Source organism: Paramormyrops kingsleyae, chromosome 2 (assembly GCF_048594095.1).
Source record: "Paramormyrops kingsleyae isolate MSU_618 chromosome 2, PKINGS_0.4, whole genome shotgun sequence".
Lineage (NCBI taxonomy): Eukaryota > Metazoa > Chordata > Actinopteri > Osteoglossiformes > Mormyridae > Paramormyrops > Paramormyrops kingsleyae.
The window spans coordinates 40,136,843-40,156,626 of NC_132798.1; the positions used below are offsets into that span (position 1 = coordinate 40,136,843).

Here is a 19,784-nt window from a genome sequence, read left to right on the forward strand (position 1 = left end):
AGACTATACAGTGATCTTTCCTGATATAGGGTTCCAAATTGTAATCCCAATGCAAGGCTTATATTTTCGGCTAAACGCATTTAAACACACCAACAAATCTTCTTATCTTAAATTGTATGAGAACAATATAATGAAAATCTGACACCTTGATGCCATTCCACGCAATTTTCAGATCGGTAAAATAACACAAATTCCTAGGCCCGAGGTTTGCAACCTCATGCGGCATACTCCTAAGGAACGACACCCAGTTACCGCTTGTTAGATTCCAAATGCTAAAAAGATCCAGCTGAGCAAACACAAAATGAGACAGACAGAGAAGGACAGAGTCTTCACAGCTTTATTTGCCCTCTAGAAGCAAAGTAGGACTTTGTATGTTGTAGTTCACTCAGGTTTCATCCTTCTGATAAGGAAATGGCCAGGCTCGCTACTTTATTCTTGATTCACTCAATAAGTATCTAAACTGTATGTCTAGCTATGCCAGTCACACCCCACAGGTTAAAACTGGAATGCAAAACATGTGCTTAACTGCAAACTATTTAATCTAATAACTCTGTGGGATAAGAGTCCATGCCTGTGATCAGAAGGTTACCGGACTGAATCCTGTGGCTGGCAGAGTGACTTCACCTTTGGGCGTTTAAGCAAGGCCCTCAACCCCCGATTGCTCCAGGAACTGTCTGACTCTGCTATCTCAGCTGTACATCGATTTGGATTAAATATCTGCTAAATACGTTTCTGTAATGTGTATGTCATCATATATGCTAGGATAAACTAATATGTATACATACAGTAGCAGGTAATGCATGATCAGCATGAGCCTGAAGGCAGGCAGTGAACAGGACTCCCGCTTCACCTGGGCATTCGGGAGCTTTTGTTCTTCCCATCTCGTGTTTATTGATGTGTTCAGAAAATACCATTTTCCGTTCCCTTTCCCATTTCTGTTTTCCTCTTGTAATGCCACAGCTGACTCGGCTATTCATCACCTTGACAAGACACTGAGGAAGTTTATTAAATGTGCCGGTTATTACAAGGTGCTGGTGACTTTGGTAACAATGCTAACAAAACTTCTCAGGAAGCCCTGGATTTGCTCCCTCCTCTGCTTTGCTATAGATTATCTGCTGCTTTGACCATCCAGTTTGCCGGAAACACTGCCTCCAGTTGGGAACAGCATGTTCTTTCTTAACTTAAACACCAGTTTGGCAATTATTTGCTCCAAAATGAAATGGCTCCCCTTGACTTCCTCAGCAGCATTCCCTCAAGCAGGAAAATAACAATTCTCAAACAAAACACTGCTTCATAATTTAAAGCAATTGTTACATACATAAAATCAATTGCCTGCACTTTTTTGTGTTGCCTACCTATACAAACATTGCATTTTATGTTCCTTTTAAAACCAGTTCACTTCAAAAGAAGTGACATGGGGGGAACTGTGAGCTGAGGAAAAACAAGAGAAATCAATGACACAAGTTAAATAACAGCCCATCATTTTTTTTTAAGTTTTAAGACAAAATTAGTTATGCATCCTCATTATACTCATAAGGAGAATGCATTTCCATTATCTATTATTGGGAATAAATAATAAAGTTTATTTAAAAAATCCATATGATAAGATAAAGCTAAACTATAAATCAAAAACAAAAGCAAAGTTTGTGCACAACTAAATACATACAGCAGGCAGACAGGGTCAAGACGTGCAGATACTGCACAGCTGCACAACACTGGGATGGTTAAAATGTGTGATCTAGGTCATTTTAAATGTGGTGTAATTGTTGGTATCAGGTGGTGGTTCTAGCATCTTGGATACAGCCACCCTCCAGGGATTTCCTTGCCATACAGAGTCCAGGGTTTACAGAGAATGGTGCAATAAACAAGAAACATCCAGTCAGCAGCAGGTTTGTAGCTAAAAATACCTTAATGAGAGGTCAGAGTAGAATGGCCAGACTCATTACAGCTAACGGGAAGGCCAAAAGTGCAACAACTACTCAGTACAAAATTGTTGTGAAGAAGGGCATCTCCAAATGCACAAGCTGTGAAAAGCTTCTGAAGACCAAAGGGGGATCCTAGCTAGTACTGCGTAGGGGTACCTAATGAAGTGTCACCTGACTGTATTTATGAACAGAAATTACATACATTTAACACGAATGGTGTTTACTTAAAACCTGATGGACTGCCTATCTTGCTGTGCCCTCTTTGAGCATACAGCCATGGCAACTTACAGCCACAACCCAGGCCTGGATCTGTCACTCACCAATTGGGACTGACATTACATAGCCATGAAACACAGTTGGCAGTGTACCAGTAGAGTGGGCAGATGTAACATCTACTGAGATTCGTGGGACTTAGAGCTAAGCATTTCTGTTGGTCTGTCAAGTGCATGTGAGATAGGAGCTCCTCCAATCAGAGCATCGTTCTGTGCCATGGTTGGTTTGCATAGAGGCACACAAATTAGTCAGACACCTGTGCCCTGAGCACCATATCACACCATTACGGTGGCTGAATTGGAATGAGAAGTTAGAAACATCTAGACTGGAAATCTGGAAAATGGATAAAAAGGATTAAAAAATGTGCAACGACACCAAAAAAGACAGTCTTATCACTGCAAATAGCAATCTTAACTGCAAAACTTATTCACCCTGGCAGTGCATCGAGCCATCATACAGCAAAGTTACAAAGAGCCTGTGTAACCGGCCTGGCATGAACCTGCATCCATGACAACCACATCCCACAAAACATTCAGGTAAAGGGATTTGCTTGATGAGTTAAACAGCCAAGTTCAAGGATAAGGGATCCCATCCCATAAACGGCAATGATCGAGCATTGTGTTTGGCTTGAGTATCCCCAGCTTAGTTCTGCCATAGAACCAGTACATCCCCCTGAATGCTCATTTCCTCTGTATGGGACAACTACAGATAACCAAAGACAGAGAGAATATATTCACAAGAAGGATACTAAAGGCTTTGCACTGAGGAGGGAGTTTGTACAGTGAAATATAAAATCAACATATCTTGAATAAAGACTGTACCACTTGTCTCTAGCACATGGGACTGATGTTTTCAAATGTCTGCTGCCATCAACGAAATGCTTCCCTGCAGACGGTGTCTGATGCAGGATATTGCAAATATGAGCTGAGGCAATTTCGTGAAAACGCCAGCCATCACCAGAGAATACCAGGTATGTATTAACAGTTTTCTCTCAATCATGCGTATTTTTAAATAAAGACAATAAATGAACTCAAATGCAAGTATATGTCCTCGTTTAATAATTGGGCAAAACAAATGTTTCTATTCTGTGTATATTTATGCTCTACTAGTTTATACAACCATACTTTCTTTTAAAGCATAATCTTTATATACAGTACTGTGCAGAAGTCTTAGGCAGTCAATGAAAATGATGTTTAAATGATCTACATATTGGTTCAAAACTATGGCATTCTCTCTCAAAGTGTGTTAGCTTAACCATTTCAAAACCACTATTAAAGTCACCCTAGTATTGCAGCAACCGTGCAATAAACAAATGCATTTTTTTGACTCGACTACTACCCCACCTCGTACGACTAATCAGTACCTCACTGACTGAGTGATGCCAGTCCAATACTTAACACGCACACACACACTATGGGCAATTACAGATGCCAGTTTGGCTAAGCTCCAGAAATGGGCAGTGTTTCAATTAAATGTATTTAAAATGTGCATTTGATCACTTTTGAGTATTTTATAATTTGTATTTTGCTGGACAGAAAAAAATCAGATGTATTAAAAGCATTTAAAATACTTAACAAAATATGCCATTTTATTTATATATTTTCTGTGATTTTAAGAACTTTCATCTCCAGATCATGTGACACATCCTGTTGGGCCCAGATTGCTCGTTATGAACTTCGTTTTCCCATGACCGGTAATCCAAGAAAAGAGGCTTCCTGGTGCTCGGTGCAAATTGCCTTAAGGTAAAGTAATGGTAGCCATGACACAGAGCTGGCTATCAGGTATTGCTCACTGAATGTCATTATGGGACAGAAAAATAGAGCAATTAGCAAACAGCAATGCTGTTCACTAGAACTTGTGAATTGACTTGCTAGCCTGCATTGTAACAGACATGCTCAGGCAGTGGCATCTTGTGGTTTGTCATATATGGAAGACTTCAGTAGTGATAAATTAGGCTAGTTACAAAATTAATTTCTATCAGCTAGAAATTTGCATGCAGTAAATCATAATGTACAGCTTGTAAATAAGCATCTCTTCGATTTGCCTTTACCAAGCCGACACTTCTGCAGTGGAAAACCGAAGCGAGCTGGAACTGTGCTGTAACTAGTGTCTCTTCCTAGTACGGCTCAGTTCCTGAATGCCAATGGAAAACGGGTGCAAACTGCTCACATAAATCACAGTGCTGGTGGGCCTTAAGTCATCAGCCATGCAGATGTGATGCTGTATAGCAACCCTCTGCGCCTCTTGGATTTCTGTATGGTCTTGGCAAACATGGCTTTCAGCCTGTCAGTAGCTTTACTTTCGCCTTCTTGTTTAAGTAAATCTCTGTAATATTGCTAACTGGAGGTGAACCAGGCAGGGTTGCTGTCCGTTCAGCTACAGACGGGCCAGCACCACGGACAGCAGCCACTCTCACCTGGACTAACACACCTGGGGCCAATTTCAGAGGAGAGAGAAAGCAAGCGAGCGAACGAGAGAGCAGACTGGAGGGGTACATGTGCAGCACTGTTCCAGCAGGCAACATTAGCGAGTCCCCTGGCTCCCGGCAAAGCACCTATTCAGGTAATGGCTGCAGGAGGAGAAGGAAAGGCAGCATTCCTCAGGAGACTGCAAGTTTTTATAATTTTCTTTTTTTTTTGCGAACAGACATCCCCCCCTGTGAGCCCTGGAGATTAAAATGTTTTAAATAAAAAGCTAGTTGCTCATTTCAGCAGCAGTATTACCAGAATATGGTCTTTGTACTGGTGGCTTACGGCAACACCCCAGATCACTGTGTATCTGTACGTCTATTCAGGTTTTTAAAAAGAAGATAGTCATTCATTTTAGCTGCACTCTTGCTAGATTATGGTGTTGGTGTTGGTCCTAGGGCGTGGCACTGGGTTTGAGGCTCTGCCCTGCCTCTACATGTATGGGGTTTGCAAGTCCTCCCCGTGTCATCAGGGGGGTTCCACTGTTTGCAAGTCCTCCCCGTGTCATCAGGGGGGTTCCACTGGGTATTCCAGCTTCCCCCCACAGTCTAAAAACATGCTTAGGTGAATTGGAGCTGTTAAATTGTCCATAGGTGTGAATAGCACCCTGTGATGGGTTGAGGCCCCATCCTAGATTATTCCCCATTGCTTCTGGGATAGGCTCTGGATTCCCATGAGCCTGCATAGGACAAGTGGGTGTGGAAGATGGATGGTCTTTGTATTGCCAACACCCCTGACTGCTGTGTATCTGTATGTCTATTCATGCTTTCATCTGCTGTCAGTTACATAGACAAGTCAATTCTCTGGTTTTCTATGAATGTTTCTTTAACGTTATATCACTTTTCAAGACATGACCATCTTTTTAACTACTAGCTGTACAAATTAATAGTAATAGTTTTTCTCCTTGGGTAGATATCTTCCAGGATGAAGGTGGACCCAAAGTGTATTTCTATGAAGTCTACTGTGTGATACCCCACACTTCTAGATATGTTGACTCTGGGTTAGTCCCTGTGTCATTTTGTGTCCTACTCTTCGTATTGTTTCACATTAACAGTGAGTGCCTTCGCTGTAGAATCAGACTGCCCAAACTCCCAAACTTTTCACTTTTAAGATAATAACTCCCCATCGAGGTCATGGGTCCTTGAGAAGGAGACTTAGAGAGCAGTTTCTCTGGAGCCATGCACCAGGATGCAGTAATATTTCTGATGGACAGAGATTTCGCTCGCATCTGGCAATAAATTCGAAGTGCAGACGAGGAGCAGCAACATTCGGGCTATAAGTCTGGCCAGGGGTTTACCTTGAAGCAGCAGCTAATGGAAGCTGCCAGATTTATACTCAGCCCAGACTCACAGAGGCCCGCTCTATCAACTCACCCATGCCAATGTCTCATCCTCAGAACATCCTCAGATCTGCTCAGGACACACACAGGGCAGCAGTAAAGGAGCAGCTGGCTGCCCACTGCACTGCTTTCTATGTGGTTGTGTGTAATTGCTCATTTGCAGCAGCAGCTCCCTCACCATTAATTGTGGGTGACATGGAAACATATGCCCATATGATGATGCAGGTAGGCATTCCTCTGCTTGAAATGCATCAGAAACGTCCCACAAGTGCTAAAAACGAAAAGGTTATATTACATACAGCCATTATTCACTTATAGCACATTACACTTATATGACAATTAGCAAAATCTTTCCCCACTGATTAGGTGGTTACTTGTATTCCTGTGTGTATGTTTTGATGTGTAAGGTACACTACTGTCCTTTTGATACATGCACACATCAGTGAGTAGTCCAATGAGAGAAAAACTGTTATTATTATATATACAGTATGCATGTGTTTGTGTGTGTGTGTATATATATATATAATGCTTCACAATATTCATTTCACTCGTCGAGATACAGCATGTAGGGTAAGCCTGCTGTAGAGGGGCTACAGATAGAGGTTGCTGGGTGTGAGATGAACAGTGATTAGGTAGGGGAAGGTAAAGAGGACTTCCACGGAATACATCCTTATCATTTTTATCAGCTTACTTGCCATTTGTATGTATTCTTCTTAACCATTCTAGTGTTATAATAAATGTTTATTTCCAAAGTTAATATGTTAATACAGCAACATTATGTCTGTTGTCTAGTGATTAGTTTACATGACTTTGGTCTGTATGACATTACATACATGGTAGTTATTTTGTCATACCATTAGTGTGTGTTACAGTTCTTAATGAGAAATAAGTAGAATTTTAATAGTTGGATATTTAAAAAATATAAATAATAGGTAACACTTTACATTAACTGCACCTTCATGATGCCTTTATAATACATTCATAGAACATTCAGTGCCCCTACATAATGCATTTATAGAGCATTCATAATAAGCATGTAAGTATACGTTAATATCCTAACATATCTTAACAGCCTTAATATACACTAAAAACACACATACTCATATCATATTATAATTATAATCTGATAATGCTTGCAATTAATGTATATTAAAGCTGTTAAGGTATTTCAGGATGTTAAGGTATAGATACATGCTGACTATGAATGTTCTATAAATGCGTAATGAATGCTTTGTGAAGATGCAGTTAATGTAAAGCGTTACCAAACAATATAAGTGGTACTTTCAAACATGGACATTAAAGTATACAAGTAACTACCTAAGAATGGGGAGAGATTCTGCAAACTAGCATGTAAGTGGAATATGTACTAAATTAATAGGTGTAGTTTCAGAGTTATGTGCCATGACTGAGGCTCAGAGCATTTGGGTAAAAACACATTTGGGCTTTCAAATTTCCTTTTGATCCATCCAGTAATTCAATAGATTGTAAAGGTTGGGGGTGTGGGAGGAGTAAGGATTAGATTAAATTCAATTCAATATAATTTGTACAGCGCACTTTCATAAGATTACATTGTCTCAAAGCGTTTTACACTATCCCTCCAGTGAACAAGCCGGAGGCAACAATGGCAAAGAAAAGCTCTCTAGAAGGAAGAAACTTTGGGAGGAACCAGACTCAAAGGGGGAGCCCATCCTCCTGGGGCCGGCAGAGGAAGTCAAATGAGCAAGATGGCAAAGTCCCAATTCACACTGTCACAATTTTAACATTTCAGTCTCAAAGTGGGGGGCAGGCAGGTGATGGCAGGCAGCTGCTGCTTTAGATGGCAGGATGAACAGTGGTACGGCAGCAGGGCATATAGGGAAGACGTCACAGGCAGAAGGGTGAGTGGGCCAGAATGACGCCACTGGTAGTGGAGATGTCATATGCAACAGGATAGGCAGGATATCTTGATTACTTGGGGTCTCCAGGCAGCACAGCCCAGGATGTGCAATTAATGTGTGCAATTAGCCAAAGTAGGGGAGACTAGAGGCAGCGCAAACAGTTAGGTGTGTGCAATATATAAGCTCCGGCAGATATGGCTGTGGCAGTATAAGTAGGAGGGAGAGGCAGGTGGGAATGCAGGCATGGGGAGTCTCTGAAACGTCAGCACTCCAATTCCACAAGCGATTGTGAAGCTAGAATGACAGCACTGACAGTTCAGTTCACCCAAAGCCAACAGCACTGATCCCCAGCCAGCTCTACACCTCACACTATAGGTCTAACTGGGAGTGAGCAGTTAGCTAGAGCTAGGACTAGAGTCCCTATAAGTTAGACTAAACAAGTGTGTTTTGGTCTAGATTTGAATATTGAGAGTAAGCCTGAATCTCACACATCCCGATGGAAGACTGAGGAGCTCTGTAAGAGAATGCTCTGCAGCCTGCCATAGTTCTTTCTACACTAGGTACTAATGGATATCCTGTTCCTTGAGATCAAAGCAAGATGGGAGGGGGTGACGGGGCTGTCCAGGGGATGCACTTTTGTTGAAACAAGAGTATCGTTTTTAATTTTGTGTTTGCTTTTTGGATTTACAGTTTTTAATATAAAGGTTCCATTTAGCTGGTTCTGGGTAATAACATAAAGAATAAACAAAAGTTCATTTGATTCAAACAACCCATTGGGAAAGACACAATTTAGGTGGAGACATGAATATTCAGTTTAACTTAGATTAAAAAAAATAAAAAAAACAGCAGCCAATGTAGTAGACATATTTAACACAGACAATGAAAAAGCAGCTATTAAATCCTTCAACGCAGGAAATCATTCAGCCTTCAGCAGATGCTTCCAACATAGTAACATACTTTGAAATCATCTTAATTGTGCTGTTTTAAAAGCAACATCTTTAGAAAAGGGAAGTGCCACTTTTTTTAGTTCAAGTCCTCATCTCAAAATTCCACAGCCTGACCATGAGTGGAAGGAGTTCAGCTGTGAGGAAGATGACCTATACAGGATTTGAATACTCAGTAACATCATCTGGTAAAGACTGTAAATGTGTTACATGGTACTTTATCTGGATGTGTGGTTACTTCTACATTCCCAATTGTGTTATGTGAAGGAGGCTGCACACTGCAGCCATATTACTGAAGAGACATGAAAGATATCAGGATGGATATTTAAAATTACTTACAGAACAGTATAAATCAAACATAACATTGCACTCTGTACATTTCCTTGTACAGCACAAGCTGTCTTTGCCCTAAGACGGTGTCAAGCTGTTTAATTTCCTTTTCACATCTGTTACAAATGACAGGTCAGGAAGGCAGCCTCCGCTGACAGCCAGCGGCTCTCTAAAGCACCTGAACTGAATCAGGGGGCAGAGATCGATCCTCTGCCCCAAGGTCAGGAAACTACTGAGCATGCATTGACATTATGCTGGGGTTCACTGAGCCAGACCTGCTTATGCCATGCCTTCTAATGCCGCTGCGCATTATCCATCCATCCATCCATCCATCTTCTATACCTGCTTGTCCTACGCAAGGTCATGAGAATCCAGAACCAATCCCAGAAGCTACGGGCACAAGAAGTGGAATTACCCAGGACGGCTCTATATGATGCACCTTGATATGACGTGCCTCATTATGACACACCTGGTTATGACATGCCTCAATGTGTCACACCTCATTATGACGTGCCTCATTATGACACACCTGGTTATGACATGCCTCAATGTGTCACACCTCATTATGACGTGCCTCATTATGACACACCTGGTTATGACATGCCTCAATGTCTCACACCTCATTATGACGTGCCTCATTATGACACACCTGGTTATGACATGCCTCAATGTCTCACACCTCATTATGACGTGCCTCATTATGACACACCTGGTTATGACATGCCTCAATGTCTCACACCTCATTATGACGTGCCTCATTATGACACACCTGGTTATGACATGCCTCAATGTGTCACACCTCATTATGACGTGCCTCATTATGACACACCTGGTTATGACATGCCTCAATGTCTCACACCTCATTATGACGTGCCTCATTATGATGAGTCTCGTTAGGATGTGTCACATTATGCAGGGACTCATTATGTCTCGTTACGCAACGCGTCAAAGATAACGTATGCTATAAATTATTAAGTAATAATGCACTATTATTTTTTAAGCCTACCATAGAGCCATGTTTGGGGTCAGGACAATATATTTATTGTGTTTTCTGCACCACTTTGTTCATCTGCTGCTGTCTTGGCTTTTGGGCTTTTCAGAGTACTGTAGTCACTTTTGTATATTTCCCTCATCTCTGTTACATTACAAATGTATCTTTTAAATGGTGAATTTGATTCCACTGTTGGGAACAGCAAGCACATAAAACTCACACTGGAGTCTTCAAATTTCATCCTTAAAAGTATTCATAATTAGATAAAATACATACTTACAAAGACAGAAACATTCTTGTCCTTGTTGCTACTTCTTTAATTTTTAAAAATGCTAATTACATAGAAATTCTGGTCTAAAATCTATGTATAGATTATGAAGTCTGATTAACATTTACTCTGACCATGTGTTTTATCCATATAGCTTGTGGAGTATAATGCTGCCTGACTGCATCTTATTGTTCAACTTCTTGATGTATAAGTAGTGAAGAAATGCAGAAGCGACTCTCTGTCTCTATCAATGTAATGTAACCTCTGTCTGTAGTTTTTTGCCCCCCTGCATTTTCCCCTTGTCATTAATTTTTTTTATTTTGTACTGTAACTTAACATTTATTTATTTAAGGCATGTACAAAGTCAGCACTGTTATAGATTGACTACTAGAGAAAGTCCTGTTATACTATTTTGAACAATAGCAAACTGCTGCCTTATTTGTTTGATAATGTATTAATGTATTTCTGTGACAAGAAATATATATTTTTTTCCTGTATGTGAACATAATCAAAATGTATTTTCAACAAATTATGACATGATTGAATATGTGATTAATCACGATTAATTACTAAGTTTATGTGATTAATTGTGATTAATAAAATTAATTGACTAACACACAGATAGACACATACACACACACACACTACTTTCGTAAAGCAGGGGATACCTGTATTGGTATCGGGTGCGATACCATGCTCATGTACTCATACTCATCCTCGTGATGATTCCCCTGATGCCTTTAACCGATACCACATAATAACGTGTCATTAATATCATTATCAACCAAAATAAATGGGATAAAATATGTGTGGTAAGTATTTCAAAGTTAACAACAAAAACCATAAGCATAGCCAAAGTGTAGCAGACTGCCAACTGTCAAGAGAAGCTACGAAAATACAATACCAGTAATCTAGTCAAAATTCTAAAAACGTAAGAAAGAGGACACCCAGATTGCCGCAAGCAGTATTATGTTGGCCAAATAAGACAATAGTATGACCATAGATTTTAACAGAAATCATAATTTTCTGAGATTTTCTGAGAGTTTAGGCCATAACGTTGCACAGAACCCCAGAATTAACAGCTAAAATCAAAACATTCAGTTTGTCTCACAGGAAAGCCGATGTTACCTGGTTTATGTCATAAAAAATGATGAGGCATGCATGGGGTAAAAGTATCGTAATTTGCAATTTGTTTTATTTTATTTAAGTCTTATACCTTAAAACCTTAAGATCTTTCGTGTTATAAAGTGCACTTTCAGTGCTTGTCAGGCTTCTCTTTTTAAAGACATTTGCCAAAAAGATTCAAGATTTTAGATCAATCACTATATGTAGTGTTTCTATCCAGCTGTTGAGTAGATGCCATTAATCGCCAAGGTGTGTGATTAAAAAAATTAACAATTTAATATCCCTACTCATAATGCAATGCTCTCTCTTTTTTATTGCCATCTGATAATTGAGTCTTTTTGAAGGTTGTTCTTGCTTGCAAGTAGTACTTTTTGTTGGAAATGAAATCTCTACATCACAAATTTAAAGTTAAATATTTAAATATGAATATTCTCATGAAAAAAAATATTACAATGAAATACAGTGTACTGTTTTTTTGTATAGAGCAATTGTATTACCGTAACCTATTATTTAAAACATTAAAAATAATAAAATGTCATTTATTGCTCTGATTTGATGATTTTTACCCAGAGGTAGCCAAAAATCGGTAACACAAAAATACACAAACTGTTTTTAAATCTTTCAACTTTATTGCATCTAACCCGCAATAAATCCATTTGTATTATAAGAAAAGAGGATATATTTTTGCTCTATTTTTGTAAGTTATATCATTTTTTTTCTCATCTCACCAATTACAGAAATAAATGGTAACATATCAAAACTGTTAAACTACCCCAGAGTCAAAAAGTTTAGAACAGTGCAATTCAACTTCAGTAGCAGGTGGGCCAAATAAGAATGTAAATAGGTTCATGGGCCACCAAAGACTCTGTGGCAGCATAACGTCATATTGCTGTATAAATAGTATAAATATCTGTCAGTCCTTTCGCTCTGGAACTGGCAATTTTCACAATCAATTTGACATCTTTTAAGCTTACAGAGGGACAATGTGAACCCTGTTAGCTCAAACGACTTAAAGAAAGCTAGCTTAGCAGTGGAGTTGCTGCAGTCTGCAGTCATGACAATGCAAGGCGCAAGTAACCTTGTCACAGCCAATTACAGTGCATCAGTTAATTCAAATAATATAAAGTACTATATTTTACTGATGATATTACAAACATGCTTGAATTACTGGCAGTTTCTTGCAAGCCAACTAAAATTTCAAATGGGCTATATGTAGTCCATGGCAGAGTCCTGCACGGGTCCACTTTTGGAGACTCGCGCCCGCCCGCACCGCACAGTGTAGGCATTTACACATTTTTTTCAAGTACCTGCAATGATAATTTCAATGTTTCCACTAGATAGAGGTGAAGCTCCCGAACAAAATGAGAAGAAATTGACCTACCGAGCCCCAAGATAATCAAAATTGAAGTTGCAATTAATGTCCCTTTTGTCTTAATGGATAATGTCATGCACATCCCGCAAACCGGCTTATCAAATCACAAGTTCTTCACTTCAGACTAGCACAAAACTTCACAGAATGTTAAATAACAACATATTGTACCATCCTACATACTTTTTAATGTATAATGAAGACCAGTTGGGTATATTTGAAAGGGTCCAAATCGAGCAAAATGCGGAAAATGTCGTAACTTCGTGAAACTCTGACAAACATGAAAATTTCGAAAATGAGGCTAAAATATGGAATTTTTCCTACGTCATATCAAAGAATTCCCCTGGAATACCACCTGCAAGCCAATGAAAACGCCGTATTTTGATGCTAGCTCTAGTGCGTCTGCTATATACCGCACACAGATGACCATGGAGAAAATGACCGCCGCTGATCGGGGGATTCCCAAGTGCCTACACAGTGCAGTACAGCACCACACCCGCCCGTGAACCCGTGATTATTTCAAAGTTAAATCCGCACCCGCCCAGGCCCGTTAACATTCCGCCCTTACCCGTGATAAATTACACACAATTATTTTTCTATGCACCTCTCAACGTGATAAGCGCTAGGCCTATATGAATTTTGAATTGAAACGAAAAAGTCCGTTTAACACTAAATCAAATCAGATAGATCTAAGCTATCCATGCTGTGACGAGCGTGAAAGAGAGAACACGACGACACGCTTCAGCAAGGATTCAGACGTGTATGGTAATGTTTGTCGAAGCGGTTATCTAATGGTGCGTTCGTTTTGAGTTGAGTGACATCATGTCCGACAATCTCCCATTCGAGCTACCACATCTCGGAACAAACATGGCTGCCTCCATGAACACGCTGCTGTGTGTTGTTGCTTTATATTTTAGCAGATTTGGAGTGAGATCATTTTTTCAGAGAGACAAACAAACAAGAAACACGAACTAGTCAAACCACATTAAAAGCTTTATAAAATATTTTAGCACATTCATAGCAATATTCTTTTTTCGAGAGGCAAACAAACTACAAACAAACCAAAGACACTAACAAGTTTGGTAAAAATCTGATATTGCATGATAGGATACAGTTTACGGTCATGATATGGTATTCTCGAACACGTGCAGTTACATTTATAACTATTAATACATTTAACAAAATAAACATTTTTAAAGATTTATAAAATAGAATTACTGCTAAGTGTGTAAGCCGCCATGTTGAAATTACGTCACAGGGGTAACTCGGACAACAAAATCTTGTCCAACTTCAACGTCATAAAAGAGGTGTGTTTCCAACGGGAAGTGACGTTTTTCGTGACGTTTCGTGACATTTTCATTCGAGTGCCGACTTGGAGAGAAGTAATCGAAAGCACCATAAGGTACCCCCGACATACTGAACACACTGTGATGATGACAATTTGTCCATGATAGTCTAATACATAGATATTTTCACTTATATGTTATTTTTGCAGGCTACGATACTGTTTTGATTGACCTGCTACCCGCTCGTGTGTAATGAATTAGTATTACCCGCCCGTAAAATTCCAGAACATTAAAATCGCCCCGTACCGTATCTGCGGGTACCCGACCCGGTGCAGGACTCTGGCCCATGGGCCACTAGGCCAAGTTTTGACGATTTAGTAGAATTTGAGTCTGTCTTCAAACTAATTTTAAAAATCAGAGAAAAATTATATATTGTGGTATTGAGTTTGTGACAATGACCCATGTACTCCCCTTTTTGTTAATTCTACATTAATTTGGGGATTCAATGCATAAATATTTATGATTATAAGTTTTAATACTGGGTGTCATTAATTGTGATTAATCATAGAAAATGTGCAATTAATTTGTTAATTTTTTTAATCGATTCCAAACCTTATTTTTAAATTATAATTAAATCTGACTTGTTGATCGTTGATCATCTTTCCCAGAAAACGAGAATCAGCACCACTGATCACCCGTCCTCCCCTTGGTCGGCAATGCTGTGCAGCGGATTATCCATATGTCGTGTGCTCGTGTTTTTTTTTTTTTTTTTTTTTTTGTGTGTGTGTGTGTGTGGGAGGGGGGGGCTTAATTCCATTATTTATCTGGAGATTTTTAAATACATTTTTTTAAAAAAGAAATTGCATATTATTTTTCAGATATCACCCACCCCTAATTGGTCTCGATATTGCTGAGCTCTAGAAAGCGAACATAGGTACTTGTACTCGGTTTGAAAAAAAATTATATTGTTGCATCCCTATTAATAATTATCTGTGTATGTCTCAGAAGTCTATATTTCAGATCCGCTTGAGACTGGGGAGTTTTGGTAACCTGCCAAAGCAGTATATGAAGTATTTTCATGTAAAATGATGAACCACAAAATTGAGAGGTTGACTTCTAATTTGGCTGCAAAAACAGCAGGTTTATCTAGGAAAGCAGCTGTTTCATTCAGCTCCTATTTGTGCTTCCTGTGCCCTAACAAGATGAGCATCTGCTGGTACTTCATGTTACATCATTTGACTGGAGAAATTCATTGTGTCATTAATCTCACTATGAAACATAATGCTTTTCTATTTAACCAGCATGAGCAAATGAATCATCCGAATCATCCAAACATGCCGCTCAATGTGGGATATATGCACGACTGAAAACTGCGAGCTACCTGACAAGGGTGTATGTAGAGCATTCTGTAATTGTGTCTGATCTCCTGAGGCGTGTTTGATTATATATATGTTTGAATGCATTATGCCTTGCATGCTGGGTTTGGCCGGCGCCACGAGCACTGGCATCCATTTTGTGCAGCAGTGTCTTAAGATCGAATCAGTCTCATCGAATTTTCGCCATGATTAATGGGTAATCTTTTACCACAGTTACAGCTATCCCAGCTTGCTAGTAAATAGTGTTCCAAAGTTTACTTCCAGTAAGTTTACTCTGTTTAATTGATTTTTAAACATGTGCTTAATGCACCCAGAGCTTGACAGCACATGGTACACCCTGCACGCCGGTGTACAGCATAACATGTACTCACGATGAAGGAAATTCACCATTTTAGAAATCACCTGTCTTTGGATGGCTCAAAGGCTACAAAGAACCTGAAGGAAATGTACACAAGCCCAGGGAGAAGGTGAAAAAATGCCACATAATGTCCCAATGTGGGTATCAAAGCAACAAGTGAGGTCACAGTACTATCTTACAATTTCACATTGTTTCTTCCGCTCAGTGTTAATGAATGCCTTAAAATGCAGCCCTCATTTCCCTGTCCCTCACTGTCAGGCTAAGAGTGAAATATGCACTTGTCTGCCCATATGATTGGGCAAGACCAGCCCACGTTGGCTATAGATGCCTGGCAATGTTTAGCTTTTAATGAGCCGTGGAGCGCATCTGTTCCACGCGCAGCATGCGAGGTGTCCCTCTGGTGCCATGCTTGCATGGCGGGCTGCCAAATCCAGTCCCTTACAGTGCAGTCTTTAGGAGATTAAACTGCTTCTATGGCACCAGGACTAGAAGTCAGGTCAAGTACCCGTCTATCTGTCTGTCAGGTCCTCTAACCCATCAACCCCCCCTCCCCCCCCCAACTCTATTAAAGCTCTTTCACTTACCTCAGTGTCATTCTAAGCCCCTCCCAAGCCCATCCCGCTGTGCTCATCTTTCCTCCCCTTTGTCAGTTCCCCCCTCTCCCACTAAGCCATCCCCACTGACTATGAGGTCACCCTAAGCCCCTTCTGCTCCACATATGTTCCTTGGTGTGAAAACATTTTTTGTCAGTTATTATTGAAGCCGGAGCACAACTAGCTTCCACTTGTCTTCATGTGCGTCTCTTCAGCTCATGCGTTCAGAGCTTCACTTGTTACCCCAAAGCATGACCTCACAGTGCAGTGCTCCTTCAGGCCCAGCGTGCTACAGAAAATGATGTGTGAGCTGCTTTTATAACACTACCTCAGGTTCCCTGATTAGATACCAGACAAAAAGCAACAACGGCAATGCTTACATGCATGCTTGATTTACATAGAGTCCCACGTGCTGGTTTTCACGAATGTGCAGAGTCTACAGCTTAGTGCATTGTGAATAAAACTGCCCTTAAGGAGATCTGAAATTGTTCATAAGAAAGGAGAATGACTTCAAAATGCCATATGTGCTCATTAAAAATGCTTCAGGATATCCACATTTCACAGCAAATCTTACAGACGGAGACACATGTTAAATGCAGGTAGCTCTCTTTAGACTCTCAGATGGCCCTGTCCTCATGTTGGGTAACTTGGGTTTAGATTAAACTGCTCCCATTGTCTTCAATGTAATTTGTATCTAGCTGGAAAAATTCTGTGTTTGCTCTAAAGACAGAAGGGCTAAAGGTCAGTACTTAACATGATGTGCATGCCTATGAGGTCTTTGAACAACCTGGAATTTAATTAACCAAGGTTTCATTTTGGAGAGTTTGTTTTTTAAATCAATTCTGTTGTTCCCAGTGATCAGATAAAGCAGCCGCCGCCAAACGCCTTGGTGGTCTGGTATATCTGGCTTCAGGAGTTCATTAAAATGCAAACTGGGGGATGTCTACAAAGGGCTTTTTAACCCACATTAACCACACCAAAGTAGTCCCATGTGTTCAAACATAAGAGCCAAAAGACTGAAGAGTGAATGTATAAACACCCACTCAGTAAGAGACAAACAGGGATAGATAGGACTGACTCCACACTCTACAATAATGTCTCATGACAGCACTAACCCTTCAATAGGGTCATGAAGGTCATACGGCTGGGATTCAGGTCACTGAAGTAGCTTTGTTCTGCGGCAGTGTTGTATATTTTACAATATTAGAGAAGTTAATTAATACTGACAGTGCCTGAATCCCATTCTCCATGTATAAGAAAGCTTCCATATGTTGCCTTGACAACTACTTACCAGAAACTCCCACCCCCCAACTCACTATAAGAGCCTCAAAGGCAAATGGCTGGTCTGCAACTTCATGTTTTGTTTCAGGCTGGGGGCTCCAGGCTTTCATTTAGATTTCATCCCTTGTACAGCATAACAGTCACATGACAGGGACTTAAAAAAACACCTGCAGGTTAACGTAGCTAACTAATCATATTATAACAGCTGACATTTCACTCTATGGCAATGAAAATAAGGGCATTGGCTTCTTAAACAATGAGACTGAAATTTCACCAAGTCAGGAGTCCAGAGGGAGAGTTCATCTACCTCAGAGGACCATCATAACACTTTACTAAGATTTAGCTCCTATGCCTGCACATAGCAAGAAATATCAACACCAAAGCAGGCCTACTAGCAACTGAGTTATGATAAATAAGTAATGCAAAGTGACTGACAACAAATAAGACCAAATAAAGCTGTATGATGATCACATAAAAGAAACACTAAAGTACATCTTTCATCAATCCACTTCGCCCTCGCTGGTACCCATATCAGATGGATGGAGAAAGCTGGCCTCCTCCCTTGAGCTCAGTACGACCCTCTGGCTGTGTTATCTATCTCTTGCCAGCATGATGCAGACACGGGCGTTACAGTTCGAAAAAAGGGGGAGCCACACAGTTTGAATTCCTGCACATAATATTCTGCATTAAAATAAATTACTTCATAAACTTCAATAGAGCAAAAAAATCAAAGAGCCCAATAACCTACTACAATGCCTCAATCCACACAAAATTAATTAAAATTTTCCAGTCCCTGCCTTTGTTTATGAACACCTGTACAATAAGAATTAGCCTTTTGGAAGACAAAAAAAAAGCCGAATACAATATTTGGACATTAGACAAAAACATGAAAGATGAAAATGGTACAAAGCTGCAAAATATAGTAACCAGATTTTACTGAATCAAATCAGATGTAATCAGGACTTTTCCACGAGAAACTTATGGCTTTTTATCAAAGTATGCATGCACTCAGACAGCTCACAGCAGAAGATAAAGACCAATCACTGAGCGCTTTCCTGGTGATTAGTCCCTTACTAAAGCTCCCTTGTAGAAACGTCTCCCTAAGGTAAAAGATTGAAAAAAAAGCCATAATCACACAGATTCACTGTGAATGTTGAAAAAATAATACCAAATGAGAAAACTAATATTATTGCTTTATTTTTTAAGTCACCTTAAAAATGGAAATGGCCTTAAAAAAATGAAAGCAAGTTGGTTGTGAACATTATATAGTAGCAAACTATGATAAAGATCTTACTTATATCCAAGTATCTTCAATTATACATCAGCTCTAATATAACCAAGGACAACATGCACAAAATGGTTTTAAAGTAATAATCAGCCTACATTGAGTGAGGCCCAGAAGTCTGAGACTGTGTTGAAATACTGGGATTTCTTTCATTTAATATTAAATATTAAGTATTTAAGTATAAGTAGTTATATAGGCTAAAACATACCAGCATTTCACAGTGAATCACTGGAAAAAGTCTTATTTACTGAATGAAATCATGATTGACATTTAGGACAGTAATGACCTCAACCTCATCGAGCATTTTTTGAGGCAGGTGAAGATCGAGAAAGTCAAGGTTCAGTAACATGACGAGATGCTCTCTGGAACAGTCCTGAATCATGCTGCCGTAAGATGGAGTGTCAGGTTTTGTGTAACTTGTGGAGTTACTGTCAGCTTCAGTGCACTCTGTCATTAGAGTAAAATGCGGCTTGACTGTGCATTTTGGTTGTGTAAAACTGAAAGTGGAAGTCAATACTGGACAAAAGGAGCTGACGGGTCTGTAACCTTAACAGTTTTTCTTTTGACAGTAACTCCACATAGAGTACTAAGAAATTCTGAAATCCATCAAAATTTCCATTCAACTAATAAAATTGTTATACTGATAATATAATGTGCAATGAACAATTTCATATTTAATTAGAATGCAAAGTAGAA

At 39.7% G+C, this 19,784-nt stretch overlaps 1 protein-coding gene across 3 annotated transcripts in view; it reads right to left on the reverse strand.

Moving 5' to 3' along the window:
• LOC111857809 (transmembrane protein 132C) overlaps window positions 1–19,784 on the reverse strand; it is a 200,220-nt gene that overhangs the window by 86,697 nt on the left and 93,739 nt on the right. The gene's annotated exons all lie outside the window — the stretch shown is intronic.